A 13847-nucleotide genomic window follows, 5' to 3' on the forward strand; every position below is an offset into this window, starting at 1 on the left:
AAATCTAAAATACAAAAGGCACAAATAAAACATCACAAACTGTTATCTTAGCCTCTTAAGAAATATATTATCTTAAGAAAATTGATTAAAAAGCAAGTCTACATGAATCACTGAACATATGCAGAGTAACACATGAGATGATATCACAATGGAGACTATTTTTCAATAAACAAATGGAGAGGAAATTTATTTATCATGATGTCGCTTGTGATCTGAGGGATTTCTCGGCGACGAATATTGTTGGTTAAGTTTGATTAAGTCAACAGGTTAACAGAAACATGTTAATCAAATTTATGTGGAATAGTTTGTGAGCTTTATTCAATTAATGATGTGCTTTAAGGATCCCAATTTCTTACTTACTATTTTCAAATAGTTCAGTTGAGTCATTTTATCAAACACATTATAAACATTTGTTCATATTAGCAATTTCCACCATAAGAATCACAACTTGAAGCAATAAAAATATAGTGTAAGAAGAACCTGTTTTGATCAATTTGGAGCTACCACTTATTCTCCAGAGAAAATTTTCTCATCAACTAATTTTCTTTGCCGTTGCGATCTTTTGTTGTAGTTATACCTAGTATATGATTTGATCTTCAGTTTTTGTTGATCTCAAATGAATTCTATCCATGGTAACAAAATCTTTTTTCCAATTCCGAATTGAAGATACGGCACTATTTTCGGAAGCCATAATCATCCAAAGAGCCAGCTCTGTTTTAACCATGGTTTAGGGGCTCTTTTAATTAAATTAATCTAGATCCTTAGATCTCTAAAGTGACAGGTGTATTAATATTAGAAGAAGGGCACTGGACAAACTTGACAGATTGGGTACCGGAGAGGAGTTGCATCCGGTGAAAAGGGAATAGGAAGGTGGGGTGTTAGTTTATGACTATTTTTGCTTCTTCAATGAAAAGAAATAAATGTAGTGATTTAATAGTTGAATGATTAATTGAGCTTTCTAATAAGGATGAAAACTAAATAATATCTCAAATTTAATGTGATATTGTTTTTCACTGACCATACGGATATAAGACGGATATAAGATAAATAATATTAGACCTTTATTTAACCGAGGTCGATTCTCAATAAAATTGGTGGAGCTTCCTCCAAAGATTCAACTACTATTAAACTTTTAAGATAAAGAAGCAAACCTTTTTCTAATTTTCAATTCTAAAGTCTGATGCTGCTTTAAGCTAAGTTCCAAATTAGCATATCAGTGATGCTGATCCCACTTGTAGTTTTAGACCTACACAACTTATCCCAGAACATGAGAGCCTCTTGAGATGCTTCAACATTTCCTATCCAAAAGAACCTCTTGCAGATTGCTTCCAATATATTAATCACTTTTTTTTTGTAATAACAAACACTTGTCACCAGAATATTTTAAAAGAGAAGAGGACACTTTTGATAAGCCGGACTCTCCCCGCATAAGAAAAATATCTAGCCGACCATGTTGTGATCCCGTTTAACATTTTCTCCACCCATGGCTGACATTGCATAGCTAATACCCTTCAATTTTGGGTGTGTGCAATAAATAACACTCCCTCTATCCCAATTTATGTAATACACTTTCCTTTTTAGTCTGTCAAATAAAGAATGATACATTTCCTTATTTGACAACAATCTAACTTTAAACTTTACTTTTTACGTTTAACGGGATGATTTATAACCACACAAATATCTTTAGCTTATTTTAGAACACACGATTTACAAGTCTTCATTTATTTCTTAAACTCCGTGTCCAGTCAAATTTTATCATATAAATTGAGACAGAGAGAGTATCTACTGATCAAATTGTCTTAGAACAGCCTTAATGTGACGGTTTAACGTTGTTAGTTTCTTTTCATCCAAATTGAATGCATCGCTATTCCATCCCCATTATTCATGGAACTTGCTATGAATAATCTTCCTTTTGTCGGATTATTGTTTATCTGATCACAAAAACCTATTTTTTTTAGGAATCTTAAACCAAACTTTTAATATTTTTTTTTTGTTTTTGTTTTCTACTAGCCCAACACTAATTCTTCCATATAATTTTTTTGCTTGTAGTACCGTTGAACCCATTGATAACAAGTGGACTCAAAAAGTATGATCGGGCTAGTTGTTGAATCATAAACAAGTTTTGTCAACAATAGAAACAGGGAAAAAAAGAAAAAAATCATGCTACTGGGAAGGACAATTTTAATATTTTACATACGTAATCCTTTGTGTAGACGTAATAGAGAAGAGATGCAACTTAGAATTTATTCAAACGGCAGAAGTAAAAATTAAGTCAGTTTAGTTCCAGAAACCTTCCACGAATTCTGAGACAAATATATTCTATTCTATTTTTAACCCATCAGAAAGAAATGATGAGCACATCCCCACCCACGCCTCCCACTATTTTGAAGTGTAAAATGTTGCATTATGAAATAAGGCGATATTCTGTATATGTGTTAAGAAGATTCACGAAATTCGTACAAATTATAAATTCCGAATTCAATAAATAAACACACGGTATTAGATTAAGCTCGAATTAAAAAACATAATGTATATAACTGCCTCTGGATTTTACGCTTTATGTTAGAAGAAAAACTCACATAATCATCTTACTAGCCAATAGATTAGATTGTATAAATGTCCAAATCGGGAATACAACAAGGTTATTGCCTTTTGCCCTTTATTTAATGATGAAACATCTTCCTCTTTTTTTCTTCTTCTTCAGAACAAACAAGAGAAATATATGTTCATTCTTAGTTTTTGGCCGGTGGGAAGGGATTATATCCTCGTATTATAATTCCAACATTATAATTTTGATATAACTTATTCACCAACCAAATGATCCTATGTCTTAAGGGGTGTGTAAACATTAGAAAACAAATAATATGGACCGAATGTAATAAATGGGAAAAAAAAGAGAAATTATAAGGTGTAAAATACAAAAAAACAAGCATAGGTTAAGAACGTAAAAAATGCAAATAACTTTCATAAGATTTTAAACCATCAAGCACCAATTTGATCAAATTATTTTATGCTTAATTCCTTTTTGGTCCCTTATAAGAAAGCGGGGTATACATTTATTTCAAAATGCACATACAAGGGAGTAATACTAGCTCGCCTATGCATATAATTCGGGCAGAATTCCAACATCATTGCCCGTCCTTGGTGGTGGTGCATTAGGTGGAAACAAGGCGGAAACCGGTGGTGGAGGTGGCGGACACGTCGTAGAAATAGGCGTACCGGGACTTGTTTTACAAGATGGAGCAGATGGAGCTAAAGGGACATTTTTTGGTAGCATGTGACCAAAATAATTTGAAGATTTTTTAGTCTCAATTTGAGACTTCAAATCCAATAGCTTTCTATTAGTAGTTGCATGGGTTGAAGAATAACAAAGAGTTGTCAAGAACAAAAAAAGAAGACTCTTAAAAAGTCTACTTTGTTTGTTCATTATATCTTAAGAGTGATATTTAGGAGTTAAATGTGAAAGAAGAATGGTTTTTAGTTGTGAAAGAGAATGTGTTTATATATACCAACAAAGTGTGTGAACATTATTTATTGACCTTCTTTGTCTGTTGGAAGATATATATCATTAAAGAATACTTCTATTTTGACTGGATTTCATGGTCAAAAGGACTTGGATGTTGGGGAGTTAATTTATGACCTTGTTTGCCTCTTTATTTGGAAAATGAAATAAATGTAGTGATGTGACGCTTGAATGATCAATTGGCTCTCAGATAAGGATGACTTTTTTTATTTAAAGGTGGTTCCATAGAAATCGTGACCTAAAGCTAACTTTAATAAAAAGCTTTGAGCTTATTTTAAAAAACATTATTCAAAGTTTTGTTCTTTTAACTTTTGAGATACGACTTTGTTAAATTTTTATAATTAATTTCTTATAATATTTCTTTTCGATTTGACATGTATTGTAACAAATTCATTGAACTTTGTTCGGATGTTGTTGACCCAAGGTAAGATTTTACTAATTTTATTTTGAAAAATTTCTTTGAGATGATCGCCATTTCACTAGTGTATCCTTACTTATTTAAATTAACAATCATATGATGTGTTGTGTTTACAAGAGCATTAAATAAACGGAAAGGTCTTGTGCCACATTGATTTTGGCCACAAGGGCCTAAATGAGGGTAGTTCAATAAATTCATATGGGTATCTAGGTTAAATTTAATAATTTATGCTTAGTCTATGTCATTTCTATTCTTTCCTCCCAAAGTTCATTAATTCAAAATTTGCATGGAATCCTCTCTCATCGATTTAATTTTGGGTTTTTTCCCAATGCATTGAGAATCTCAAAAGATGCACACATACTTTTCTTTCTTAATTACTAAAAAAAAAAAAAAAAATCTATTCTTTATTAAAAAAAAACTTTTAGAAATTTTTCATACATGGATTACTTAGTTAATTGTAACTTAAAATTAATTCTTAAAGTTATAACTTAAAAATAATGACATATGTTAGTCATTTTTCCTCTAAAAAATTTTAAAATGAGAAATTTCAAGAATTTAAGCTATAAGTTGGATGTAACTTTATTGTTCTTTCACCGCCATCACATAGGAGAATTCAAAATTTGACAGCCACGGATGGACTATTACATTTATAGTAAATGAGGTAGTAGTCTAAAAATGATAATAACATTTATATTCAGACGGTTCGCGATTGATTCAATTATTATAATAAATTTTTGTTTATAAATATGCAAGCAATCAAGAAACCGAAATTTGTTGAATTTATTAGAAAATTCTCTCCCATTTTTTTGTAATGAATATTTTTTAAGATAAATGGTAAATAAATTCTTTCTATTTTTAAAATTGTGCATATTAATTAGACAAGTTGATGAAAAATCTATAGCTGTATTTTGATATTTTTTTATTAGATTTAATTGATTACTTTATTATTTTTATTATTTTATGGCATTAATCTCTTTTTGTTAATATTATATTTTAAAAATATTAAGATTAAGTACTCAAAGGCATTTTTGACATTACTAAAAAAAGTATCACATTTTTACATAATCAAATCAGATGAAAATAAATGCACATTAGCTAATTAAACTCGCTAGAATTTTTAACAAGTTAAACTAAAAATTTCAACTCTTATTCTAAATTAAGGGTGAAAGATAACTTGTAGTATAAAAGAATAGAAGAACAAGAGGAAAAAAACATTATGGGGAAAAATAAAAGAATAATATAAATGAATAAAAATGTAAACAAAATAAAAGTATGAAAGACTGAGAGGGTAGAAAGCTTGATATGTAAAAAGCAAAATTATATTAGCCTTACGAAGATAAATTTGGATCTCGCTAGTGGAGAGACACTTTTTTCAAAATTTGAGGCATCGATAACCCCTCACCATTACATGTGAGTCAGTCTTTGTGTTAACAACGCTTAGTTTATTTTTCTTGATTTAATATCTTTTTAATTATATTTATATAATTTTCTAGAATATTTTCTAACATTTGATTTATATTTTTTAAGATAAATAACTTTGCATATATAGCAATAACAGAATAACAAGAAGCTTACTTTTACAATTTTTTTTGTTTGTTTTCAATATGTAGTATTCAAATTAAAAAAACGTAATCTACTTAACTGATGTATTATCTAGATCCAGTACTTAATTTGAAATAAATTAAAATTTTCAAACAAAACGATGAGTCTTTTTTATGTTTTCTCCTCTATTTCTTCTTAAAATTTTGAGTTGTTAATCTTGTTGCAAAACTTAAAGCTTTGGTGAGTGATAGACTTAACAACATTTGAAGTGCGAAAGAAAAAATAATCATAATGTTCTAATTCAACCATCTGATGCTTAACTAGTTGAATTACATATTTAAATTCATTTTTCAAGTATTTTTGTAAATATATTAAATTAATTTTTTCTGATAAATTATTTATACATATTCAACAGATTTTATAATACAAATATAATGAAAGAATTGTTGCGCTACGGCAAATAATCCTTCTATATACAAATTCTCGAATAATTTTTTTAAGCAAAACTTCAATAGGCGAGATGTGATATTGACCAGAACTATATATTAACTTCTGCCAGAATTTATACTTAAAACTCTAGTTCCACTTTTTGCCAAGAAAATATTGGTGTAGTAGTAATTTTTTTCTTTGGTGGGAGGGCTGGGAGTAATTTTTATCGAGGAAAAAATTAATAATATAATTAATCATTTTTCATCATTTTTTTAATATAATTCTTTTAATATTAGTTAGTCTTACAAGATAATTATTACCGTCATAATTAATAAAGGAAATAAAATAAATTGCAAACAAATATTGGGATTTAACATTTTAAAGTATACTTTTTTTTTTCATTATGTATGCCAAAAAGATCTAGTAAAAGTTCCTATAATGCTTGTAAAGTATCTGATTTCTTTTATACAATTATATAAAATTTTGGACCTATTCATGTTTTCATATTACCTCCAATTATTTTAAGTGCTAGGAGACACTAATATTTATAAAATGAGCTAATTATTTTAATAATGATGGATTTTCTTTGATTAAAGTTGGCGAAAAGGATCAAGCAAGAAGAACATTCTATACATTATGTTATTTCAAAAAAATTCTATTTATTTCTCCTTGAAATTTTCAAGTTGAAATCTACAAAATATTTTGACTTGTATAAGCATAAGTTAGTGTATTTTATAGTGTGTTTTGGAGGGAAAATTATTGGTGGGAAATTGATGGTAGCAAAAATTCTACAAGTAAAGGTTATGGTGGTCTTTTCATAGGTGTGGCCAAATTTGGGCCAAATTAGTATGGTGGTTTAGCAGCGCTCTTAAATAAATCAACTTATAATTCTAAGGAATTTTTACCTATCATAACTACCTCTAAGACTTATTTATGAATTATAACTACTATTTAATTAATTAACTATTAGTAGCTAAATGGGTTTTTTATTTACATATCATAGCTATAATAATATACACAGGGTTATTTCCTCCACCCAAGCGTATTTTACGGCATCTCTCCCCTTCATACGGTTTCTTCCTTTTTCCATTCATATTTCTCTTTCATCTCTCATATGTTTCTCTTTCTTCTAAGTGCCTTCACGCTCCAGTTATCTACAGCCAAACACAATAATGAGCAAATACTATACTCCCTTATTAGGTTGCAAAATCCACCCAAAACATGGATTGCTTTTCAAAACTCAACAATTGTAGCAATTATTTCTCCAAAAAAACAATTGGATCTCCGAATTGGTTTCAGAAATCAACCATAACCCTAATTTTTCCCAGAGACTTATTTCTTTTTAGATGAAAAGAAAAGGTTGTGTTTGGAAACGAGATAGTTCGGCAATTTTTTGTTCGGCGATTTATCGTAGCGGCATGTTTGTTCGGCGATCTCATCATGAAGTTTTTCACGTTGGGATTTAGTGAGAAGACGGGTTTCTTTGTTGGATCGGGTTTGTTACCGATATATCTCAGTGTATTTTTTGTATTTTTGCCGGAGATCAAATTTTTTGTTGTGGAAGAGGATGGAGAGGTAGCTATTTGTATAATGTATTTCAATTTTAATTGAATATTTTCGATACATTTCGGTGTTGTTGTGGAAGGGGATAGAGAGTAGCTATTTTGTATAATGTATTTCAATATACTTCGGTATATTTCGGTGTAAAATATATTTTAATTATTTTTGTCATTGATTGTGTGTATGTCAACGTTTTATCTAATCTCGGTATATTTCGGTATACATAGACCATTATTACGTTAATTGATTGTGTGTATTTCTTGTGTTTTTATCTAATTTTAGTATATTTCAATGTATCCGAGGTGTTGGATCAAAATTATGCGTATTATTACGTTTAGAAATACAATAATGCGATCTGGAAAACAGCTGCAATCAATTTTTTTGATCCAAATATAGAGCCTAAATTTACTCTACCATGTCTCGCGTTCTTTGTATTTCTCTGTATTTCATAATATTGAAATACACGTGTTCTCTGTATTTCAAAACTAGTGTCCTATTATGGAAGTTATGCGTGATTTATGGGAAAATTTAATTTGATTTCCTAGAATTTTAAAAAAAAAATCTATTCCAAAAAGAGAGCCTAAATTTATTCAAAAAATAGAGCCTAAATTTAATTTGATTTGTGTGAAATATAGTTGATTTAATTTGACTTACTATTTAAAAAGGAAAAGAATATTATGTTACAAAAATATAGCCTATTTTTTCTCTCAGAATTTTTTTTAAAAAATATGTTAAAAAAATAGAGCCTAAATTTACTCTAACGTGTTTTGTATTTATTTATATTTATTTATTTCAAAATGCGAGATACAATGAAATACGGTAACGACTACTTATAATTCTAATTTACGTAAAACATTGCACGATCTCATTAATTAGCTTGTAGCGTGTCTACAAGGATAAGTTTTACTAATTCTAATTTACGTAAAACATTGCACGATCTCATTAATTAGCTTGTAGCGTGTCTACAAGGATAAGTTTTACTAATTCTAATTTACGTAAAACATTGCACGATCTCATTAATTAGCTTGTAGCGTGTCTACAAGGCCTTAAAAGAAAACATCGAAGACATCTAGAAGCAATCAAAATTGATTTCAAGTAACTGGAATGGAAAGAAGCAACAATTAACTACAAATTTAATTACTCCGTATCTATTTCATCATTATTACCTCAACCAAATTTATAAAGAACGACATAAAATATTGAACTGTGTAATTAATTATGGCAGCAATGTTTAGTGCCCCTAATTTTTGGAGTTTAAAGCATAAGTTTTAGTGGCTGGGAGGATTAAGCTACAAGCGGCGTGACTCTTAAGTCATCTATCTTCTTTTCACCTGAAAATTATGGATTTGGTTGGGAGGGAAGGGCAGAGAATCGATGGCGCCGTCTTTATTTTATATTCGGTGCCATCACTGAATGATGCACTCATAATTCTAGGTACAATTCGTAGGACATTAGCATGACCTCACGATCAAATTTCTCGGGGAAAAATCATCTATTTTCCTTAGTATCAGTATTTTCATAATTGCTCACGTTTTATAATGATCTTTTTATGGTTAAACTTGTTAACTTTATTTTATGTGGTCAGTATATGTAAGTTAAGTCCTTAATTTGTTTTCATGCCCTTAATTTTTTCTTTGTCGGATGAGGAGAATCGACGGCGCCGTCTCTATTTTATATTCGGTGCCATTACTAAATGATGTACTCATAATTCTAGGCACCATTTGTACGACATTAGCATGACCGCACGATCAAATTCTGGGTGAAAAATCATCTATTTTACTGAGTATCAATATTTTCATAATTGCTCAGGTTATATAAGTTAAGTCCTTATAAATTCATATTCACGCCCTTATTTCATTCTTTGTGGGATGCAGAGAATCGACGACGCCATCTTTATTTTATATTCGGTGCCATTAATGAATGATGCACTCATAATTCTAGGTAGTAATTCGTATAACATTAGCATGACCTCACGATCCAATTCTCCGTTAAAAATCATCTATTACTTAGTATCAATATTTTCAAAACTGCTCACTTTTTTATAATGATCTTGTTATGGTTAAACTTGTTAACTTTTTATTTTTATGTGATTAGTATAATTAGTATATAAGTTAAAGTCCGTAATTTATATCCACACCCTTATTTCTTATGGAAAAGGGCCAAATATACCCCTCACTACAACAAATTCGATTATCAGGGACAAATAATGTCGTCACTTATAAGTCATATTTCGTCACCAAAAATCTTGTGTGACGAAAAAAATTTCGTCAATCATTCGTCCCTAAAAGCGGGTCGCTAAAAGTATACAAAGACAACTTAGTGTTTAGTCGCTAAATAAAGTTTATTAACTACGAAATCTTCCTTTCGTCCCCAAATACATAGTATTTGTGACTAACATATTTGTCATAAAAAGGATAGATTATCGTAGTTGATAGTGTGTTTTGTCACTAAAGAGCCTATTAATACCGACGAAACTACCTTGTCACTAACTATTTAGTACGTTCGGTGACGATATAAATTGTCTCAAAAGTTATATGTATTTTGTAGGAAATAATGTAATTTCGTCACTAAAGACTACCTTTTATATACAAAAAAATGTTTCGTCCCTAAACGTATAGGGATTAGTGACAAATTTGTTGTTATAAACAAAGTTTACAATTTTGTAGTTGAATCTTTCATCTCGTCACTAATAGTATTGCTTTTCTTTGACAAAAAAAAATTATCACTATAAATTGTCATGATTAGTGACAATTACCATTGTCATAACATAAAGCATTAATTCGTACCCAACAAGGAGGAGGATATTGGGACAAATATATTTTTGTCACTAAATGTAGTCAACTTATGACGAACTAATTTGTTTCGTGACGAAAATATATTTGTCTAGAAAAATTTAGTTTAGTCGTCGCCAAAAATTAATCCTTTAATAACAAAATATTTGTCACTAATTATAGACATTCACGTTTAATTATTTTGTAGGTAATAATTTTTAAAATTAGAATTGCATAAATTGAAAACAAAATAATTTTAACATGCCGTATAATGATACAATTCACCCATGATCATACAATTAACAACTAAAATTGTACCGAGATCATATCTCATTACAAACTCCTAAATAAATGTAAAATATGTCTACTAACAAGAAAATCCAACTCGAAATATACTAAATATTACTTGCTAAACTAAGATAGACAATGCGCTTTCTTCCAAAGTACCAATCCAACTCGAAATATATGAAATATTACTCCTAAACTAAGACGGATAGTGCGAGTTTCTTCCAAAATACTAATAATGTGGTGACACTTAGCTTGCAATCGGTCTTGATTCAATTCCCACATTTAATACACACGGAAAAGAGAGAAGCAAAATAAGATTAGATTTAAAGTGTAGAAGTTGAAGAATTCAAAGCTCAATGGTTATGAGTGCACAATCCTCTTGGCGTGTAAAGTTGAAAAATAGAACTTATCATGTAAAGTTGTGTTACTTCTAACCTTGATGGCGATGAGCTAGCAAAATGTTGCATTTTTTTAAACATTTCCTCTTGGCGTCTTTGCTAAAGTAACCAGTTGAGAATTTAATGCTTGTATCCGGGCTCGCCGAGTTTCTATCTGGGACCTTTGGTTTTCTATCTTGACCTGCCGGGTTTCTACCACAACTTCAAATTTTGCATTTAATCGTTTACGTAAATCATGTTGGACACTAGCAGCTTCCTCTTTCGTCTTTCTAAGGGAGTCTTCTAACTCGATGTTCTTCTTTGTGTGGCTCGGTAGTATCGGGTTTCGGACCATAACCGAGACCTTTTATGTACCCCGATTTTGTACCAAGTACAGTATCCATAATTTGATCAATAGTCATGCAAGGCTCTCCCCGCTCTCCCGAAGTATATATATCTTTCAAATCTTTCATGGTGTTCTGCATAAGAATAGTAATATTATTTAAATTAATTATGAATCTAGCAGCAAATACAACTATATTGCGGTTGAAAATCACGCTACCAAATAGCAAGACAAGACACAAATTCTTTCGGCGAACACAACATCTAGATTGGAAATCGGTTTTCGGAAGACTATAACAAAATCAATATTCCTTGGTAAAATGGAATTCACCAAACTCGCTCGGGAATTGACTTGAGTAGTTGTTTCTGTTGTAAAGTAGAATTTTCATTATTTTAAAGTTCAATCACAAGAAAAAATTTATTATGAATTATTCAAGGCTAATCTCGATTTCTAAGCCAAAAAGAAGGAAGACACAACTTCGAACAATATTTACCCGCACAAATGCAATGGATATGGTATTAAAATAATAATTTTCTTACATAGTTTGTCTCGGCCTCTAGAGATGACCATCCTTTTTCGGTCGAGTAATGAGTACTCTTGTAGAACTCAATTCTATCGGCTCTACTCCATTTTCAGCCTATAAAATAAAATATTAATATGAAGTAGAACTAAAATATTGTTAGTAAAAAGAACAAAAATGGTATAACTTACAAGTTCAGCACGAGCCGGTACAAACGCTTTTGACCCCATGAAATGATTAATTTTAAGCTTACTTCGATTGGCCCTGTTTATGTCGCATCGTTTCTACAAAGAACATATAAATATATGTAACTTAATCAACAAGGATAATAACATGAAATTTTCTATGGGAAGGGAATAGTAGCACACACAAATTTCATTTGGTAAAATGGGATAAAGTATTGCTCCCAAAGTGCAATGGAGGCCTAGGGGCATGCAATTCTTTTGTTTTTTTTGCCTATCTGTAATTACGCCCCTGTAATTATGCATCTACTTGATGCTTTTCTAATGAAACATCTTACTTCATCAAAAAAACAAAAAAAAACAAGGATAATAACATGAATATAAATTACCTTATGCTCGGATCACCCCACATATCACAAAGCTTATTCCAATTTTCTCGGGTCAACTACGGCACTTCAATTTTACGAGCTTCTTCCTCCGAACGTGCACTTTCAAATAGTCGTTTTAACTTGTACCGCCATTGTCGGCTTCTATTTTTCAAAATATCCTCACAACTATCTTTCACGTAATGCTCGTCCAAATCAATTTCAAACTTCTCCTAAAAAACGATATGTTATGAAGAAACACACGAACAATCAAAATTCCTTAATGTACAATGGTCAAAAGGGGGGTTCTTATTCTTGGAAAGCTTTTTGTGTTATTAGAAGTGAAGTTGAATTCAACACCAACCTTCTACTCTAGAGCCATACGTAGTAAGCGAAGGATACATGAGTTAACTTACAATACCCAAAAGAAGCGAACTCACTATAATCACTATAATGTAATAAAATTACAAGAGTATAGAATCCTTACGTGGCATCTAATTAGTGCTGCATCTTTGTCCTCTCTTGTGAGTTCCTTCCACTTGTTTGGAAGCGAAAGAAAATTTCGGCAATTATCCCTAGTTCATTGGATAATTTTGCCGATTGAGTTGGCTTAGTTGGCCTCCCTTTACCAACACGGGATCTCAATTTTCATCTTGCTTCCCATAGTCTTCCTCATCCTTTCAAGACCTTTCCCTCTAGTCTTGCCACGACCATTCCCGATCCTGGGGAATGATCCGAAGGAAAAAAGTCGGGTTCAAAATACCACATAGTATCGCACGGGATGAAGAAAGCAACAACTTAAAATTTTGCTTCATTTATTTTAACAGACAACCAAGTCAAGAAATTCGAACATTATGGTTAAAGTTTAACATGAATGTCACCTTAATTGTTTAAATTTTCACTTCAAACCGAAAAGTAACTAATATGTACTAATTAATCTAAGGAATAATATTACCCGTAGTAGTAGCGAGTATGCTTATTTGACTCATCGTCGGTTGAGTAGCGAAATAGTTTCTCCAGTAAGTGTTTTTTGCTTATAGACACGTCCTCCGGTGCCATGAGCACTTTGCTTTTATCCCCGCTAAATATTATAGTATGTGCATAAGTTGCCGGTTGGAATCTATAAAATCATATTTCAAATCCTTAGCAACACAATTTTAAGTGTTGGAGTGTATCTTTCTCAAGCTTAATCATTCTTTTCTCTCTGCATTGCCATAATAGTAGCCAAAGAAAATGATATCATAAGCACTACAATTATTTAGTCCCCCACACACACTTATTAAATCATGCAAATATATTAAAAAGTGATACCATTTAACGAATCCCAAGATAAAACAAAATCTAATTCTTTTTCTTTCTTTGAATTTTGCTTAGTTACTTGCTGGCGTTGATCCGAATTGCTTCTTCTAAAATCATGATCTAACATCACTTTATTTATTTTCTTGTTCCCTTACTTTATTTCTTTTATTTTCTTCGTATAATTGGTCTATGTGGAATCACGACCCCAACTCACATTACGTTTTATGTTT

General features: G+C 30.8%; 1 long non-coding RNA gene across 1 annotated transcript; it reads right to left on the reverse strand.

Annotated features, from left to right (window-relative positions):
* Positions 1–11157: 11157 nt before the first annotated feature.
* Positions 11158–12101, reverse strand: LOC132058504 (uncharacterized). The gene is made up of 3 exons (XR_009415324.1): positions 11963–12101; positions 11791–11888; positions 11158–11387 (listed from the first exon to the last, which is right to left on the reverse strand). It is a non-coding gene; the product is annotated as an uncharacterized LOC132058504 (long non-coding RNA).
* Positions 12102–13847: the final 1746 nt, after the last annotated feature.

This window comes from Lycium ferocissimum, chromosome 5, assembly GCF_029784015.1.
Source record: "Lycium ferocissimum isolate CSIRO_LF1 chromosome 5, AGI_CSIRO_Lferr_CH_V1, whole genome shotgun sequence".
NCBI lineage: Eukaryota > Viridiplantae > Streptophyta > Magnoliopsida > Solanales > Solanaceae > Lycium > Lycium ferocissimum.